Source organism: Callospermophilus lateralis, chromosome 4 (genome assembly GCF_048772815.1).
Source record: "Callospermophilus lateralis isolate mCalLat2 chromosome 4, mCalLat2.hap1, whole genome shotgun sequence".
NCBI lineage: Eukaryota > Metazoa > Chordata > Mammalia > Rodentia > Sciuridae > Callospermophilus > Callospermophilus lateralis.
The window spans coordinates 94,608,138-94,629,415 of NC_135308.1; positions in this window are offsets into that span (position 1 = coordinate 94,608,138).

Sequence of the window (21,278 nt, forward strand, 5' to 3'; positions counted from 1 at the left end):
CCTGGTTCTTCCCTCACACCACACAGTCTTTCTGTGTGACTAGAAAAATAAAAATAAAACTGGTGTTTTCTTGTTCCTTGTTGAACAGTAAGACTGGGTACATTGGTTCTAGGTACTATCTGCCCATCTTGGGCAAAGTGCTTCATAATTTGGAAAAATTATATATAAGCCCCCATTTTTCCCCCTAGGGCATATGAGAAACTGTCATTTGTTTTTAGCAACCTAGTGTCATAAAGTTAGCGTGGGCCTAATCCCACTTACAAGTTAAATGAGAGCTTCTGTATAATTGCTTTGCCTTTTAACTCTGGCTCTGCGCAGGTAATCAAGTCTTTTCCTAATAGCCCAGGGAATTATAGGAACTAAAAACCATCCGGTTTGTACAGGTATCTGTAGTCTCTGACTGGACTTCTCCAATACTCTGGTCAACTCAACCCTTGGAGGGGATTTGCATCATGCTATGTTTTTGCATATCCCTTTGTCTGGGACTAATTTCGACACTTTGCCTGCCAGAGGAGATAAAACTTACATCTTTCTTCAGTCACTACCCAGTCCAGACTCTGTGTTGGGAACTTGATCAAGGGGAATCAGAGAGCTTAGGCTCAGTCTCAGTTTCTCTAACTTGTCTCTGATTGTTTGGCGCTGTCTTCAAAGGAATAAACCAAACGGGAAACAAACTGTTGCTGACTGTAGTTTTATTTGGGAAGCAATTCCCATTCTTTGCTTACTATGTAGGGGAATTGTGGGGACGGCTGAATATCTCTGCCAGCTGATTTGGGGGTGGGGGTAAAGTGGGTGTGCTCTTATTTCTAAAGGAATGAATGTCCTGGATTTTCTTGGTGCTGGCTTTGTACCAACCATCATGCACAGAAAGGAAAAAATAATGATAATTATTATCAAGTTCTTACATCAGGGTTGGTTCCAGAATCTTCGTCTTTCTTATTTTACCCTCCAGATCACTAGGTAATATAGATTTTATTATCTTTACTTTATAGATAAATGGGGGAAATAAAGTCCAAATCTCTTAACAAAAAGAGACAGAAATGTGTGGTGGTTAAGGATAGAAACTCTACAACAAAACTGCCTGACTTTGAGCACCAGATTCTGCCACTCACTAGTTATACCAGTTTAGGTCAATTTTCTATGCCTCAATTTCTACATCTACAAAGTGGGGACTCAATTTTCTTTATATGATTTTTAGAACTTTAATGGTTTTAATAAATTTAAAGTGCTTAGACAATGCCCAATGCATAGTTCCAATGTTAGCGAATATTGTTATTATTACCATCATTATTATTAGCAACCGAAAGTTGAATGAGACTTTTATTATCTCAGAGTTCAGCTAAATCCTTAAAATTAGTTAAAATTAGTAAAAATAGTAGTGATAAGTACCCCATATTTAAAGGAGTTCTGCAGGACTTACTGAAATGTAGCTAACTGGTCCTGATTCCATCACCTACCTACCACTTACATACAGACCAGTGTGAAATTCAGGAATCTTCTTTTTTGTGGGGTAGGAGTGCATACTGGGATTTAATCCAGGATACTTTATTACTAAACCACATCCCAGCCCTTTTTATTTTGAGACAGGGTCTTGCTAAGTTCCTTAGGGCCTTCCTAATTTGCTTAACTAGCCTTGAACTTGGTGATCCTCCTGCCTCAGCCTCCCAAGTCACTGGGATTACAGGTGTATACCACCACACCTGGCAAGAATCTTTTGAAGAAGAGAATTCAAGGACTAGTATATTTTCAGTTTACTGGGTGGTACCATGGCATTTCCCCAAGGTAAGAATTCCAAGTATTGTGAGGTTCCTGAAGGGAGAGATTGGCACCTCATCCTTACATGGAGCCTCGCTAGGAGGACATCTGTAGGTTGCTCAGGTGTTGCCTGTGGAGTAGCGGACATAAATGGGATTCATATGAACCTGGAAGTCTGGAGCCTGTTGAGCAGATGGAGTCATGTTTGCCTTTTCCCTGGTAAATTCTTATGAAGAAGATTTGATGGTAGAGTGAGGAAAGAAGGCCAGAGTGGCACAGCTTGTGTATGTGTGTGTGTGTGTGTGCATGTATATATCATATGCATTTATAAAAGTTATGGATAAAAGAACTGGAGGGATATGGGGATCATCTTGTCAAAATTGTTCATTTAAAAGTGAAGAAATGAGATCTAGAAAGGTAAAGCCACTTCTCAATGTCTCAAGTCATTAAGTGTTCTGATTCCCTTCTCAGCACGGTTAAATCCCTGACCCCTGTGGCATAGGGTGTTGGTCAGAGCCAGGCAAGGTGAGTTTCTGAGTAAGAAACCATAAAAGAACCCCTTTCTAGAGTTCTGATATGACCCCTGTATCACAGGTGGTTACATGAGGCCTCTAGGGACAGCATTTTTTATTTGGAGGCTTAGTGACAGGAAACAGACTTTGCTGAAGAGTTGGGCTGGAAGAAAGTTCATTATTGGCAAGCTCAGGCTGGGCTGACACATGCTTGTGGGCCTAAGGACAGCTTGAAGGACCGTGGCCCTTCACAGGAGCTGAGTGGCTGTGGCTAGGAGAGAGAGTGCCACCCCCAAGCACTCTTTTGACAGGATAGGCTATGATTTAACACCCTTGTCAACACGGAGCAGCACTAGGGTAGAAGAGAGTTTCCACTATAAACGAGTCCTTCCTCTGGGAATCTAAGTGACACTGAGGTCCTTATAAAGACCAGAACTCCCATTCTTAAAATCTATATCAAGACCAGAGCCTTGGCTGTGGTTACCCACACATGGAATTGAACAGAAACAAATGGCCTGGAAGGCATTCTTAGAGTTATAAGGGAACTAGATTGCCAAAGAAGCCAGAAAACTGGCCTGCAAAAACCTGTGACCAATCAACCCAACTCCCTGGTCCATAAATTGAAATCAATAAGAAGCAGAGTGTGGAAATTGTGGTGACCCCAAGTTGTGGTGACCCCAAGGTAGGTCTTCAGTGCCTACCTTGGATATGGCCATGGAAGACAATAGACAAAAGAATCCTCCCAGAAAGCTGAAGCCACAGCTGCCAGACACGCTGACCAAAGGACTTACACCACCAGCGAGGGTAGGAGGTTTCCACAATTCCTGATGATTCTTATATATTTAACGACAAGCTGTATCTTTCTCATTTTCCATTTTCAATAGAAATTTTGGCCATCCTAATCCTACTCCTTCATTTTATATGGGGTGTTGGAGGCAGATTACTTTGCTCTTAGTTTCTAGGCCACTATATTCCACAGAGCCACATCAGGACTTGATTTATGAGGTTGATTTTACCCAGAGAATCCTTGGCCTTGATGTAGATGCGGGAACTAGATGAGGCTTGGTATTTTATTCCTTGGGAAAGGAATGAGGACATTCTGTGAAGAGTAAATGATGTAAAACTCAGCAAAAAGATGAACTTGGCTGAAATGATTAGTGTCCTTCAGAATCTGGATTTTGCTTCTTCTTGACTGTAGATAGGCACAAGGGCACTCAGCTTAACAATATTTCTCAGGCTCCCTTATAAATGAGATGGGTAAGTGAAGTTCTACCTACTGGTTTATGCAAAGAAGTAAAGAAATAATTTTTTTATTCATGTCTTTCTTAATGGACATGGTCTTTCTCCTTCCTCCAACCTATTGCTTAGAGTATGAAGTGCTATCCAGGACTATGCAGAGAGAGAACACTCTAGCAATGGTGGAGGACCCAAGTCCCCAGACAGTGTGTGGAGTGCTGCACTCCCCACTCAGGACAGTTACACGAGAAAGCTTTTTCTATCTCTTTTATGCAAAAGCTATTGGGGGACCTCTTGGGCACAGCCTAATCTTTATCCTGTAACTCATGCTCTTAGTGTGTGCTGCTAGGGAGTTTGCAAGTCAGATTCTTCTTTTCAATCCCTAAACACTGAGATTGGTTCCCTGTACATTTTGGGCTGAACTATAAAGAGGTAAATGTAATCTTTATGAGCTCAGGGACCTCACCTGCCTTTTTCACTGCTATATTCCTGGTAGTTAGTAGGCATCCATCTATTTTTTGTATAATGCCAGTAACTGGTCATTGAACTAACTAATGCAGAAGTGTTGATGAATCATTCAGTATGTGTAAGATTCTGTGCTTAAAAATATAGAGGCAAGAAATAAAGATTATAATGATAAGCATTTATTGAGCACATTCAGTACTAGGTATCACTCCAACTGCTTTATATGCAGTGTCAATGCATTTAATTTACACCATAAATGTATGAGGCAGGGTTCTATCATCATCTCTCTTATACATACAAGGAAACTGAGGCACTAAGAAGGTTAGTGACTCTCCTAAGGTGACACGGCCTATAGAGGGAGTATCTAGAACTAGAAGATCCATAATAGTTTACCCCAGATTCTCTGCTTCTCAGCACAGCACTCTAGTGCCTTTCCAAAGAGTACTGGGCCTCATTTTTCTTCTTAAACAGTTAATTTAATTTCAAAAGACAATTGTTCCGGAAAATGAATGTTCATGTTTGAAAATCATGAAGCCTATTTTAGACAGAAAGTGTTATGAAGTTGGCTAAAGCAGTAATTATTTTGTCAGATAGTAATAGAACCTCCAAAAAGACTAATTGTAATGCAATGGAATTAACTTTCTAGTACCCAAAGTTATTTTCTAATTTTACACATGGCAATTTTGTTTCCTAGTCATTAACAAAATAAATTTTAGAGCCATTACCAATTATTTTACAATACTTTTGACAAAAATGAAATAGTACTTTTTCCTTTAATATCTACAGTTTACATATACTGAATAAAAGATGATTTTACCTGAAAATGGTTGTCTAAAATTATATTAAAAGGTATTTGAAATATTGCTTGTCTTTCATAAATCAAAAATTATTTTTTTAACAGGGATAAATATGGGTTACTCAAAGTGTAAATCTCACAGGAAAGACTTAGTGGCTAAATTGAAAACAGTTTGTAAGCTACCTGGGATGAGAAAGACACAGCATTTCTATTCAGAATGTTAAAATCCACTGGACAATTTCTGTGGTGTAAGTACACTCACGATGACTGGTTTACAATTACCCAGGTGAGGTTACTGAGCACACAGAATGTAGACAAGATGTGCACAGTCTGCTCAGCAGGCCCAGCACACCACATGCTCAATCAAACACTCTCCAGATGCAAAAGGACTGTTCACAAGCCTGCTGTGTGGCACATGTTTTGCTGACACTTCAACAGGCTCTATAGGTGGACTGTGCCCAGGTCTGTATGAGTGAAAATGTCTTTTATAAGCATACACAAGCATCTCCTGAGCAGAGGGATTTGAAAGAAGAGTAACAAGCAATCTTTGCCTTCGAGGAATTGAGGAAGATACCCATACACAAAACATTGCAAGTGTGTTAATTAAATGCAGCAAGTGTTAATTAACAGTGCCAATTGTACATTTTAGGTGCTCAGTAACCTGTATTATTGTCCAATTTGAATATACAATCCAGACCCCTGTCCATCCTACATAGGAATGCCAAACATCTTTCAAAAGCACAATTTTTACTTGAAAATTTTGTAAGTACCGTTTTAATTAGTTTAGTCTATTTGCCCTTCCACTGTCAGAACTTGGGTTACTTTGTGTCTCCTCTACTTCCTCCTACCCCAAAGGTGAATTCTTAATTAGAAGAAGCTTCTAGTTATGGGTTTAGAAAAATAAAATCTAGATCCATATGGATCGGGTTTGATAGTTCAGGCACGGTACAGTTTTACTTTAAAGTGATAAAAGTAATGTTGGAGTGTCTCAGAAGGACTACATTTGGATGTCAGATATCATATCATCATTATATTTGGACTTATGAATACAGATAAACACTATTCATATTTTAGAAAGGTGATTTTTTTGTATGAGGCAAATGGGAAGGAATAGTATGTCCTAACTCTCCCCATCTGTAATGATCCTGAGGTTTTCCCAAAATTCTTTTTCCTGCAGTTCTAAACAAATAATTACAGACAGACAATAATAATAACAACAACATATCTGATTTATGATTGCACATCTCAGAGGCCCTGTCCCTAACATTTCATTTAGGTTGCTGTTTCAGGGGAGCCATAGGATCAAGAGTTGTATTCTTTGAAACCATCTGCATGATGTAATGGGAGGGCACTATCAACTCTAGGATTATTCCACCTGGTATTTTGGAAATGCAAGTAGTTCTCTAAGTCAGAGATTCACAGAGGAGAGAAGAAGCCAGATAAGAAGATTAAAAACTGCTGATCAGCTGCCTCCTTCCACCTGAGATGTACCTTCCCAGGTTAACCTTGAAGATTCAAGAAAGCCACCCCACACCCACATCTTCTAACCACTTGGGGCCTTCAGTTCTTTTCAGCTCTCTCAGGAGAGAAGTGAACAAATTCCTTGTCTTCTCAGTTCATTAGAGAAAATCTTAAACATTTTTCCAAAAGCAGTTGCATACAAAAATCTACAAGAGAATTTAAAACTCATCACAACATGAGCTTACTAACAGATTTCTTATTGAAATATATTTAATGTCAATTTAATCTTAGTGTTCCCAGAACATCTATTGGGACACTCAGGCTTTAGATCCTTTTCTGATCTTGAATTTACCAGCCATTTGGAGATTTGACAAGATTACACAAACCAGTGTGGCAGGGCGCTGCCCGCGATCCCCACTGTGGGCCGATTTGGTGGGGCTCCTCCTGCCAGCAGCAGCTTTCAGCATCCTCTTCCCTGTATCCAGCTCTCACAGGGTTACCTCTCTGCCCAGGATTCCCTGAAGTTTTGCCTTTATCTCTTCAGGGCTCTGTGAGAGCTTCTGGCTCACTAGATGCACAAGGAATTTCTGGATCTTTCCACAGAGATTCCTCTCCTGGGCTTTCACCCACTCTTTTTCTTATCCTAGGGATCCTCACTCTTCCTCCTGCCAACACTTTTCACCTGTCCCACCTCCCACAAAGGCTTCTTCTTGTCACTGTTTCTCTGTTCTATTCAGGTTGTTTGAAGTCAAGTCACAAATTTACAACCAGGCTGGTTTGTGTGTGTGTGTGTGTGTGTGTGTGTGTGTGTGTGTGTGTGTAAGAGAGAGAGAGAGAGAGAGAGACAGAGACAGAGACAGAGACAGAGAGAAACTCTGGGGATTGAAACTGGGGGTGCTCTATCACTGAGTTATATCCCCAGCCCCTTTTATATTTTATTTTGAGACAGGGTCTTGCTAAGTTGACCAGTCTGGCCTGGAACTCACAGTCCTCCTTTTTTTTTTTTTTAAATTTGTTCTTTTTTGATACACATGACAGTAGAGTATATTTTGACATATTATACATGCATGGATTTTTTGCTTATAAATCTGCTCTTATTCTAATGAGTTAGCTCTTAAATATATTTGATGCTTTTCTCAGCTTTTAATATTCTTTCTTTATTCTGTATGTTTGGTAACTAGCTATGTTTTCTGATCAGGGCTATTTGTGGTTCTGAAAGCATTCTACATACATGGAATACATCTTATTCTAATTAGGATCCCATTCTGTGGTTGTCCATGGTGTGGAGTTTCACTGGTTGTGTATTCACATATGAACATAGAAAGTTATGTCTGATTCATTCTACTATTTTTCCTATTCACATCCTCACTCCCTTCCCTTCATCCCTCTTTATCTAATTCACTGAACTTCTATTCTTATGCCCCTACCCACTTATTATGTGTTAACATCCACATATCAGAGAGAATATTCGGCCTTTGGGTTTTTTTTGGAATTGGTTTATTCACTTACTGTGACAGTCTCCAGATCCATCTATCCATTTATTATCAAGAGTCATAAAGTCAGGGGGTTGGGGATGTGGCTCAAGTGGTAGCGCACTGGCCTGGCATGCATGAAGCACTGGGTTCGATCCTCAGCACCACATAAAAATAAAATAAAGACATTGTGTTCACCTAAAAAAAAAAAACTAAAAAAGTAAATATTTAAAAAAAAAGAGTCATAAAGTCATTCTTCCATATGGCTGAATAATATTCCATTTTGTGTATATGCCACATTTTTTTATCCATTCTTCTGTAGAAGGGCACCTAGGTTGGTTGCACAGTTTAGCTATTGAGTTGAGTTGTCATAAACATTGATGTGCTTGTATGCTGTAGTGTGCTGATTTTTAAGTCCTTTGGGTATTAACCAAGGAGTTGGGTAACTGAGTCAAATGGTGGTTACATTCCAAGTTTTCTGAGGAACCTCCATACTGCTTTCCAGAGTGTTTGTACTAATTTGCAATCCTACCAGCAATGTATGAGTGTACCTTTTCCCCTACAACTTAACCATCTATGTATTGTTACTTGTAGTCTTGATAATGGCCATTCTGACTGGAGTAAGATGGAATATCAATGTAGTTTTAATTTGCATTTCTTTAATTTCTGGAGGTGTTGAACATTTTTTCATGTATTTGTTGACCGATCGTATTTCTTTTTCTGTGAAGTGCCTGTTCAGTACCTTTGCCCACTTATTATTTGGGTTATTTGGTTTTTTTGGTGTTAAATTTTTTGAATTCCTTATCTAGCTTGGAGATTAATGCTCTTTATGATTCTTGTCTTGAATCAAGCCAATCTGGCCCATGCAACTGGTCCCTCTACCACTTAACGGATCTTACAGTCTGCTGAAGTCTTCCTGGATCCTGTCTATTCCACATCACCACCCTTGCAGTATTCACTGGAGAACCTCAACTGCACACATCCCAAAGATCTGCATTCTGGGGAATCTTCTACTTAATAGTCCATTTTAGATCCTCTGTCCACTTCATTTTTGACCTTCATAGATCAGATTATCAGCTTCATTGACTACCTGGTACTCTAATCATTGCTTTAGTTGCCTTTTTCTTCTTCTTTCTTTCAGTAGGAAGAAAATTTAAAAGAGAAAAAGAATCTTTCTTATGCAGTAATGTTAGTATATTTAGAGCAGCAGGTGTCACTTTCTCAGTGGGCTCATTTTCTATTTTCAACATTATATTTCAGACTTTTGGTGTTTTACAAAGAACAGATCTAATCTGATAACAGAGTAAGTAGCTAAATCCAAAGGTAAATTTGAAAACATTTATATATAGGAGATCATTGAAACTATATGAGCATTGAGTTCATTACGGCAAATATATAATAAGAGCAGTTGGATAGTGTTAAATTATATAAGCGTTCCTGGCTTTAAAAACTTCCATCGTTAGCTTACACCATTTTAATGTTTACCAAAGCAATGTTTATAGACTGATAAAGCATGTTGTACTCCTTTAGAATAAATTTCACAGTGAATAGTGAGCAGGCTTTTCATTTCAATTTTAAAAATCAGTTCTATTTTTTGCTAGATGTGTGAACACAGATAAGTTAACTCCATTCTTTTCATTCTCAGTTTTCCCACCTATAAATAGGGGGATTGATAATACTTATTTTTAAATTGTTCTTGTAAAGTTTAGATTAAAGTAAATCAAATGATATAATTTATGTAGAATGCCTTGGTTAGAGTCTAATAATTAATAGCATTAAATAACTAGTAGGTACCATATTAAAAGATGACTAATGGTTTAAATATTTATAATACACATCCATATGTACATTTTCTAAGACTTTTTCTTTCTATAGTCCTTTATTCCTGTGTTTACCACAGGTCATGTTCCTACTGAAATGAGTGGTTGGAAGAAGAGAAAGAAACCAACTCCATTATTTCCCAAACTTGCATTAGTCAGATGAACATGCTGAATTATTCAAGAAGTTTTAAGTCTACTGAATGTTAAGACTTATATTATTTCCCAAACTTGCATTAGTCAGATGAACATGCTGAATTATTCAAGAAGTTTTAAGTCTACTGAATGTTAAGACTTATACTCATTGACAATTTTTGAATATGTTAACTATGGTATATTTTCTCTTGGAGGAATTTACTCCTTTTGAAATACATGAGTATTAAAATTTAAAGACAAAACTTGATTAATATTATAAACTACTGGGAATTTGTACTTTTATTAGAAATAAAAGTACAAATTTATACTTATTAGAAATAAAACATCATTTCATCTTTCATTTCTTCATCTTCCATTCTTTTTGAAGAATTGACAATATTAAAAAGCAGTTAGGCTTGGGTTGTAGCTCAGTGATTGAGTGCTTGCTTAGCACAGGTGAGGCACTGGGTTCAATACTTGGCACCTCATTAAATAAATAAATAACGTTAAATTAAAAAAAAAAGGCAGTTAATCTCATTCTTGGAACCCAGGTTCTATTCTTCTGAAATATGAGGTAATAATTATTTAGTTAAGTGTGGTAAATAGAGACAAATAATCTGAGTAATTTAGTTCCCCAGGTTGGGCAGCTGGGTGATGGAATAAAAAGAAAGCAGATGTTGTAGCACTTTAAAGTTTCAGGAGTTAATCATTTTCTTTACACAAATATTTCAAAATGGCTGTCTCCATTGGAAATAGTCTTTAAGAATTCTTCTGTAGTTGTAAATTCAATTATGGAAGGGTCCAAACTATTTTATTATCTTTGCAAGTGTAAACTCTCCCATTAGCTAAGAATAAGTGAGGGTTTATGTTGTGTGAGGAAAATGTAGATTTCATTTGCTAATGCTTATATATCTCCTGGGAGATGAGAAGGCTGGTAAAATTTTTAGTGAATAATAAACATATTAAACATTTTAATGGCAGTGATTGCCAGCCTCTTTTGGACTAGTTTTCTCTATGACTGTATTTGAGTGTAATAGGGGTTTGATTAACCCCACCCCCCAAAGTATTATAGGTGGAACGATGTCACAGCAGTTTCTTTCTAGCACTCAAAATAACCAAATCTCTTTGGGTGGGCTCCAAAGATATAGAAGCTTGCTCTACCAAACTTCACACCATCGTGGGTTGTGTTAGAAGACCACTCTGGTGGACATGCAATGTGTTTTTGGTTTGTATTGTTTTGTTTTGATGACCGTTTATAGGAGGAACACGATATCCTGGTAAGTAAATTCATGTTCAAATCATCCTTTGAAAAACTCAATATTTATTTTTTGCCTCATAGGATAATTTCTGTGATGATTTGAAAGATAAACTTCATCCTTCCCACCCTTCTCCATGCCAGTGGGAGAAACTGATTCTTAAGGAGCTCTTAGCTCTAACAATTATGCCTCCTGGAATATATAAGCTATACCTTATTGAGGTGTTGATACTAGCATTTCCATTTTTAAGGGAGGAGGGAAAGAAAGAGCTAAGAAAGATAAATAAGTAGACAATGAATTATCACTCCAGGCCATATCTTGTGTCAGTTACCACAGGAGCGTTACTCAGACTATTGCTCAATGTTTGATGTTGCTGGGTGACTTCATTTCAGTTTCATATATACCTAACATAAACCACAGGGTCATTATTTTTATCTTGAAATTTTTTTTAGAAAAAGAAAAAACTATTCATGATTTTCTAGTGACTTCTCAGCACATTGTATTCCTCTAAAATTGTCCACATTGGGTCAAAATTCTAGTTTTTTTTTGTTGTTGTTGTTCTAAAACAGTGATGTGAACATGTTGAACGACTTCGTGGTTCATCTGGCGTAAGTAACTGAAAATTTGAATGCTTATCTGAACTTTATCTGAACTATCCTGAGTTTTCTTGGGTCTACAAAATTGGAACTGAAATCTCATGGAAACTGGCTTTCTTAAGAAATTTTTGGTGAGCCAGAAATATTGTGAGAGCAGCCTTTCCCGTGGTGTTTTGGCAATTTTTACTTTGGCCTCAGACCGAACCAGGAAGTTCAGAGGTGAATGAGAATGAAAAATAATAAAATGGTAACTGATATATTTTTTTTCTACTTCGAAAGGTTCAGTTTTAAATTCTTTTAAGAGCATGTTGAGTCAATTTTAACAACTAACCATAGGCCTCATAATATGCATTAGGAGAGATTTGGGACATCGTGAGTAATACAGCCCATCTATGGTAAAGAAGGAGGAAATTAAAAATTACCATTTCCTCTCAGTTTTCACACTGTTGTACCCCAACATTATTTCAACAGAACTGAAGATTCTCTAAAAATTTTGGCCAGTTGTATTTTAACATATTTCCCTTGTCATTAGCAATAATATAGCAGATATTTTAATGATGTAATATCAACTCTCTTTACTATTCTTCAATTCAAATTCCTATAACCAGGTTGAGTGCATTTCCATGGATCGTAATATTTGAAGGTTTAGAACTTTTTTTTACCAAAGTTCTCAGCATTTGGATCATCACAGATTGTACTGGAATTCAAGTTTTTATATTTGTAATCTGAATTCATCTGAAGGTACAATAATTATATTCACAGAAGCACCCAGAAGGAAAGGGGGATCCTTGTGTATTACAGGCAGCAGCTGTCAAATCTTGGTCTACCTGTGATACTTTTAAATAGAGAAGCCCTGGCCCAACCCCCATGCACTACATTCAAAAAACTGATGATAGAGACTGTGGTGCTGTAATTTTATTAAATTCCAAGGGTAATTCTTATGTGTACCAAAGTTCTCATTGTGTACCACCAATTTAAATGATCACCTAGATGTCATGAACTAGACGTAAAAAGCAATTCAGAATGACAAATTATGTAGCCTTGATGACTTCATCTTATATATTATCCTCTCCAATCCTCAACAAAAAACTATGTCAAGAGACTATCACTATCACCCTCATCTTATGGTTGAAGGGAATGAGGCCCAAAGAATTTCAATCATTTGCTCAATTAAGTGATAGATAAAACTCAAATCCTGCTTTTTGCCTTGAAGTTCTGGACTTCTGGCACTGTGGCACCAATGTCCTGCAAGTAGGCAAAGAAATAATACCTGTTCTTTCTCATTTAAAAATTAACCAAAAAGGAACTTACTATTAAAAAAAACCCCATACCATTATAATAAATAAAACCAAGTATTTGACAGATGTTTATTTCTAAGTGACTTAAGTGCCTAAAAAGGCAGAAAGGTAATTGAAGACAATATCCACAGGTGACTTCCCTCAGATACCCATTGGAGTTTGTGGGTGTTCCATGAGTGCTTGGTGACTGACTTTTGACTTGAAGTTTTGTTCTATTTGCAAATTTGTATAGATCGTAGCCATTGGAGCAGTTAATTGATAATTCTGGGAAGTGTCCATCTGTCTTATTAGCCACTCAGCCAATTCCATGTTCATTTTTGCAGAGAGGCTTGGACAACTGTAACTTATAAATACATTATATACATAGAAATTAAAATAAATATATAATATTCCTGTGCTGTTCTAAAAAAGCCACAGTTTATAAACATCTGAAAATTTTCAAAAGTTTTAATGAAATTATTAAATCCCTCCCCCAGAGATTCTTCCTTCATTGTTTTTGCTGGCCAGATTTTAGAAGCTATTCCCCTTAGTGAACTAAAGGACTGGACTTTGAGTAAATGATGGTCTTTGGATCAGCTGGGTCTGCTTTGTGATTTGTACAGAATTAGCATCAATCAGCCTGGCCCCATCTCAGACATTCATTTGAAATGCAGTCACATTGGATAGGGCAGGAACAGGGAGATGGGAAGGGGTAGAGGGGGATGATGTCCAAGCTGAGAGATAGTCAGCTCCTGGGAAAAAAAAATCAATCCTGAGAGAAAAAAAGCCAGAAAGGTTTGGCTCTGACCAAAATAAGAGTGTGTAAGGTTACTGAAAAACACCAAAATATATACATGTTTCAACAGATACCCCAAGGCAGGTTTAGTGAGTGTAGTTGGCACTTACACAAAAGATATCCTAACCTGACACTAACCCTGCCAGTAGTTCAGGGATAATATTTTCGCTAGGATGAACTGCTCTTGAACTGTTTCTGTAATTTATTTGGTGCAAACAGGCTTTCCTTCAACATCAGACATGCATGTCTTATGGCCACCCATTTGTTTATTGTAAAAACATATTTATTATAGCCAATGCAAGCAAAACCCTCCTTTCCAGTGGTGTTTTAATTCCCCTGAAGCCTTCTCATACTGTGTACCACAGCCCTGATGATGAAGTATACGCAAGCTTGTTCCAAACCATGTCCCATGTTTTCTTTGGACTTACCTTCAAGAATCTATTGCTAAAGAGCAACTCCTAGTGTTTTATGACCTTTTACCATGATGGTGCTTATCCTTTGGACTTGAAGTGATTTTCCTTCTGTTAATGAAAATGTCAAGTGTGCCTGAGAAGCCAGCCAGGAAGTGGACACTGAGGTAAATAGAAAGGAGAATAACTGACTGGATATAGTGGAACAGGCATGTTTTGGAAAATCACAAATATAATAAAATTCAGATGGTAGAATCTATGCAACAAATAACAATGCATTATCAGTCACTAATATTCATCCCACATGGAATCATCAGTACCTAGCCTTTGAATTGATTCTGAAAGCAAAGAGACTTTGGATGGTTCTAGAGATGATGTCTTCTTCTATGGACATTAATTCATTCCTGAAATATTTTCTTGAGCAGCCACTATATACCAGGCAGTAAACAAGCGAGGAGGAAAAAAAGTATCATTTCCTTTGCCAAATCCAATTATTCTTTTTCTGTTTGGAACTATCCAATCACCATCTTGTGTTAGTACAGCAAATTGTCTTGGATTCATTCCCAATCTTTTGGATGCCAACTATATTTCAGGATGCCAAAAGAGTCCAAAGATCAAATGAGCATTTTAGAACCCATTTATGAGCATAATCAAAAAAAAAAGAGGTATGATTCATCTGGCCCAAGGAACATCTTGGATAGAGTCAAAGTGATTCTCCTGAAGAATTAACACTTCTTTCACAACATACAGTAGGACTGTTCCTAGCACATGTGACATCTCTCTGCAAGTGAGAAAAAAGTGCCTCTTCCTCATGACACTTGACTTCAGTAGGAAATATTATAAGTATGTGAACACATAACACATGATGTGAAGGTCACCCTCTTAAATGTTCTTCCCTATACTGTTCATGCCCATATGCAGTGGATCTATGGCAGCTTTATCAAACAGTTTGGAGGGTCTACAATCTGGAACATCATGTCAATATTAATATGTACCCTCCTAACAAGGAGCATTTGCTGATACTATTCTGTCACCAAACAGTTCCAATAATCTCTCCTTTTGTATAGTTCTCTCTCACACACATATAGAGTTGGGAACCTGTGTTTACCTCTAGCATTCTAACAAAGCAGTTTTTATTGTCATTTCTTACTAATCACCTTTTCCTCTGTAAATTTTTTTGATTTTTTTCTCAGTTGAAATCTCTGCTCTTCTGATTAATATAATCTAATTTCACTTCATTATTCATGTATAACCCATCCATATTTCTGGTTAAACTCTTTTCTTCAAAATCAAATGGATGAGAAAATCAATGAATTATGTGACAAGGGGTACTAACTCAAGAACTATGTAACAGTGCTTACATCATGGAAATTCTAGAATCCCTCAATCACCCAAATTTACTTTCCTGTCCATATCCTAAGAATACTTTCTAGCTCATTTGTCATGTGCTTACATGATAGAAAGAGGAAACTAAATGCAAAATAAAGAGGGCCTATCTTCTTTTGTAGCTCCAAAATTTAGTGACCAGAAAAACCCAGTACCTAAAACTTCAAGTTGCTTTTATACTCAAGCATCTACTTTATGAATTTTGATAATACAAAACTACTGAGTGTATGTCTCAGAATTTGATTAATTTCTAAAAACACATATATTATAGTAAGGTTAGACTTATTCCAACCACCTACCTGGAATGTTCTCATTCCTTCTACAGGACACAAATCCTTTAGCTATCTGTAGACATGTGCAGTCTATGGCCATACCACCCTGAATGCACCCGATCTCGTCTGTAGACACGTGCAGTGTTCCATTGTCCTTAATCCATTGGCAAAGTCATTTGGGGAGAATTGAGGGACAAAATTGGCAATAGTCCTTATCACTTTGTATACATAGAAGCTTGGTTTTGGAAAGTCTGGCTTGAGTATCTATTAATCAGCAAGTAGTTAGGTCTGTAATATGATAAGAAGGAAGTGTAATATGTGATAAATAATATAATGATATAATATAAAGAGGAAGAAAATTTATCATCTGCCATTTTTCGGAAACTGAGCTATACTCCCCCAAAATCCACAGGAGATACTGCCAGAGGCTAAGGGACCTCACAGGAGAGATTCATGGCATCATTCCCATTTCAATATGAAGAGCTCTGCTTTTTCTTTTTAAGACTCCATTAAAAAGTCTATTTCAAACAATTCTATAATTCTTATTAAATTGGGTAAAATGTTGGGGAAAAAACAGGGAAGAAAATATCTAGTCTGTGATAGCAACTTAGTTAAATGCAATTTAGCCAGAGAGAACAATAATTATTTAGGATGAGTCAGCAGTAACACAGGGCTTTCTCTGGTAATAAAACAGGCCCATCTCCATCTCTACCTGTCAACAGCTGGCCATCCTTCTGTCCTTATTACCCCTTAGTCTTCCTGGGTAAGAGTTCCCTGCAGGCAAGAACTGGTCTAAATATTACTTAATACAACTAGCAATTTATTTAGCTCCAGCTCCTGGGGATGCTTATGCAGTTTTGCTCAATTTACAATATGTCAGTTGGCTTGGAAAGCCCAGAAAGCCGTTGAGAACTTTTTTTTATTGGATTTGAAAATTATTTTATTTATTATTTTTAATTTATTCTAGTTAGTTATACATGACAGTAGGATTCATTTTGACACATCATGTATAAATGGAGTATAACTTCTCATTCTTCTGGCTGTACATTATGTAGAGTTACACCGGTTGTGTAATCATATATGCACATTTACTATCATTCCTACCTCCATACTTCCCCCCGTCCCTTCACTCCCCTCTGTCTAATCAGAAGTACAAGAGCTCTGCTTTTATGTGTCTAATAACTTGGACTTAAATATAAGATTTCAATTGAGGAAGGATTTCACAAATGCCACAAATTCAAAAGCCATTTGTTTAGGAAGTGTTTTGGCATATACTCCTTAAGTAATCACAGTATATTTTTTCAGTTCTAACCTTTGCCTCCATCTAAATCCTCACCTCCTCACAGGCAAAACTTGTGTCATAATCAACTTTTCAGCTGGCCTGATGTTTCTTAAATTCATAAGTACACAGTATAATCATTAAAATGATGTACTCACATACACTGAAAAGAAACTAGAAACCCAGTTTTTAATATAATTTCTAGGGATATTGGTTAGATTTGAACTGATTAAGACAGGCCAGAAAAAAATAAGGTAACATCATTTTAAAGTACAGAATTTTAAAAGCAGAACAATCATTTTAAAGTACTTTAACAAATACCTGGCAGAGCTCCATGGTATTTAAACACATTTCATGTTCTGAAACACTTGATAACTCTAAAGGCAGCAGTATTTCATCCTTGTGGGTGAGAATGAAAAACTAGGCTTTGGATGTGTGTTTATCTGTGCATGTGCAGTCTAAATCCAAATGTGTTATCAGATTCTTCTGTGGTCTTCGTGTGATGTGGGCCAAGTTGCTATGTACAAAAACAAACCACACTGGTTTCCAGTCCCCCCAAAAATCAGAGACGGGGGGAGGTAGAATTGGTGCAGCTGTGGCAACAATCTTATTGTTAGACAACAGGGGTATCTAATTTAAAAATACCTAGGAAGTTTGATGGAAATAAAGAAGCTATGTATTTCAGGGTGGAGGATTGTTCATTTAGTAGAAGTATTTAGTAGGAAATTATTCTTGTGTGCATTGGTTGACTGATTATTTTTTCTTTAAATAAACCTGTATGTACATTTAAATATCTCCATTTCCCTACTTTACCTAGAATTATTGAATTCTAAGGCCTGGATGTAATGTCACCTTAGGTCACATAGTTTAATTGCCTGGGGATCTAGCAGTCAGCTGTTCCAGCACAGAGAGTATGTGTGGGCCTGTCACGGAGGATACCTTAAGTGTTCTTGGTAAGCATCAGTTGCACCCCCATTGCCTCTCATGAAAGATTTGCCAGAAGCCCAAACCAATGTTTAGACTATTGACATTATCCTACCCTCTCCCTTTCCGAGGTGGTGTATGGAACTTCTAAGATCAAGTTGTTAGACAAGCAAAAACATTTTCAGATTTCCGATAATTTTATCTTTCATTTTATGCCAAAGATATAAATTTACACCCAATATTTGCTATAATCACATGGCTTTCCACAGCTACCCAAGCAGGCAGCCAGGGGACAGGAAGTTTAATTGAACTCTGCACTTCTATAAAACCTAGAGTGAAATGTGTTGTGGACAGGCGACTCTCCCAACAAAATGATAAATGGATATTTAATTTTTTTAAAGTTGTTTGTTATTTTAAATATACTGAATTCTTTTGGTGACTAATGGAAAAGAAACTTGCAACAGCAATGACCTTTAATATGGAAATTTATGAGAACATGCTTCTTCGTCATTAATTGATGTACTATTTCAAGGCCTTTGTAAATCAGTTTACCAATTTCAAATACAGCATAATTTTTTGTACAATGATCTTTATGATAATGTGTATATTTTGGAATGAACTAATATTCTATTTGTACAACATATAGCATCATACTTTTGTTTATCACAAAGGGAAAAAATTTGTCACAATTTCACTATGATTTTTTTATTGAACATATAATTACAGAATTTCATTAACTGTGATTCTTGACTAAGAAGTGATAATTTAGAAAAATAATATGATCCTGAAATATATGCTATGGGCAAATATATGTTGTGGGCAAGGCTCTGAAATAAACTAGCTTTTTGTTTACAAGGATGTCTAAAATTGAGAAGGCTTAAAATTAAGTTATAGGTAGCCATAAAGAAAGAAAGGAATGAAAGTGGCTCAAGGGTTAGAAATGAAATCGATGGAGAAATTTAAGGAGAGTATTAAGTTATCGGTTATAGAAGTTTTTTTTTTAATTTTAATGTGATGGTCGCAGCTTTAAAATGGGTGAAATAAGGAAGACATGTTTATCCTCTTCTTTTAGTAATCACCCAAATCACCAAGAAGAGGAAGAAATTAAAAACTAAAATTCATCTTCTATGACACTGAAAGGCACCTGTTACTCTGAACCCTCATACAGAAAGTGAGCCATCACATCTTTTAAAATAAAAAGGAATGCAAGAAGATGCTAAAAGGGTTCAGGAGGTTGCAAAGCTATGTGAAGAATGGCAAAACCCAACTTTTACCTGCATGGAACAATATAGTTTTATATATATGGGTTAAATAAGAAGAACTTCCCTAGACAGAGAGGATTGATTTAAAACAAAAAGGTGGTGGGGTGCTAAATGAGAAAATGTAAACATGAAGATAAGCCATAGTGTGAGGAAGCAGTCTATTGGTGCATAGGGTAGAGGAGGAAGAATGCATTGTGAAAAGTACTGAAATATCACTTTGTTTGATAGGGCAAAGCAGCTCAATACTAATAAACTAGTATTATAACGAATATTCTTGCTGCTATAGAATAACTCTCACTCTTCTCTATATATCACACCATAAGTAGTTCCAGTCAGCCCTTCATATCTGAATATACTGTATTCACAGATTCTATCTACTGTGGCTGGAAAATATTTGGAAAAAATTAATTTCATCTGTGCTGAACATATACAGACTTTTTCCTTGTTGTTACTCCTTAAACAATAGAGTATAACTATTTAAATAGATAGTATTTACATTATGTTAGATATTACAAGTAATCTTGAAATGATTTAAATTATATGGGAAAATGTGTATGGCATATATGCAAATAATTTTACACAAAGGACTTGAGCATCCAATGATTTATTATCTGGAGGGGATGGGAATACTGGAGTCAATCCCCCAATGGATACCAAAGGAAGTAAACTTATTCAAAGAGGCAGATTAAAAGAAATAAAAGAATGATAATAAAACTATTCAAATAAATTGTAAGAAAAGAGGGAACAAGAAGGTCAGGTAATAAACCATCAACAGATAAATACTTCTACAGAGCTCCTAAGAAACTGAATAATTATTTGCTATGGATTTTTACAGGTTAAGAAGTTATTGCTTCTGGGCTGGGGATGTGGCTTAAGTGATAATGCGCTCGCTTGGCATGCGCGGGCACTGGGTTCGATCCTCAGCACCACATAAAATAAAGATGCTTTGTCCACCAAAAACTGAAAATTAAACATAAAAAAGAAGTTATTTCTTCTATAAAAATAAGAATTCTAAGTATAAATATGAAAGCATAGGAATAACAGTGAAGCAACAGAATACATGGAAACTTGAAAGATAAAAAGAATGAAAGAAAAATAAAACCATCACAAAAATAAAGGCAATAATGGAAGCAGCATAAGTATAGAAGACTATTAAAAACACAGTAAGGGATATGGAATATTATAAAAAGAACAAAATAGATTGAAAAGTTAGGAGATTGAAAAGATTAGGGAGGAAATGATAAACATGGAAAACATACAAAAGATTTAATGAACAAAATGTTGAACCTACAAATAGTGTTTTAAAGATAAATGGTGTCAGAGGAAACATATTAAAGATACAACTAAAGAAAAAATTACAAAATAAATAGCCTCAGATGTGTAGTAAGAAGGGACATGTATAGCATGGCTTAGAACAATGAACACACACATACATCATTGTAAAGTTTCTGGACTTTAAAGAAAAGACCTGGGTGTGGTGGTGCATGCCTCTAATCCCAGTGACTCAGGAGGCTGAGCCAGGAGGATTGTAGGTTCAAGGTCAGCTTTGGGGATTTAGCCAGATCCATAGTAATTTAATGAAACTCTGTCTCAAAATAAAAAGGACTTGAGGTGTAGCTTGGTGATAAAGCACCCTTGTGTTCAATCTCCTCTACCAAATAGAAAAAAGAGAAAGAAAATATTATTTGGGCTCTGAGTCAAAAAGATAATAAGTTCATATACATAAGTGAATAGTAGGAAACAGACAAAATAAAAAAAGAACACAACAAGGATGCTCATTTTTACCACCTATTTCACACCGTACTGGGAATCCTGGACAGGGTGATTAGGCAAGCCAAGGAAATAACAGGTTCCAAATTAGAAAGACAGAATTCAAATTGTCACTGTTTACAGATGACATGATCTTATATATTGAAAACTCCAAATACTCCACCAAAAAACTTTTAGAACTGATAAACAAATTCGGCAAATTTGTAGGATACAAAGTCAACATGTAAAAATCAGTAGTGTTGCTATATGCCAACAGTGAATTATCTGAAAAAGAAGTCAAGAAAGCAATTCTCAGATAATTTTACCTAGGAATAAATTTAACCAAAGGTGAAGGATCTCTACATTGAAAACTATAAAAATATTTATGCAGGAAATTGAAAGGACACTAAGAAATGGAAAGA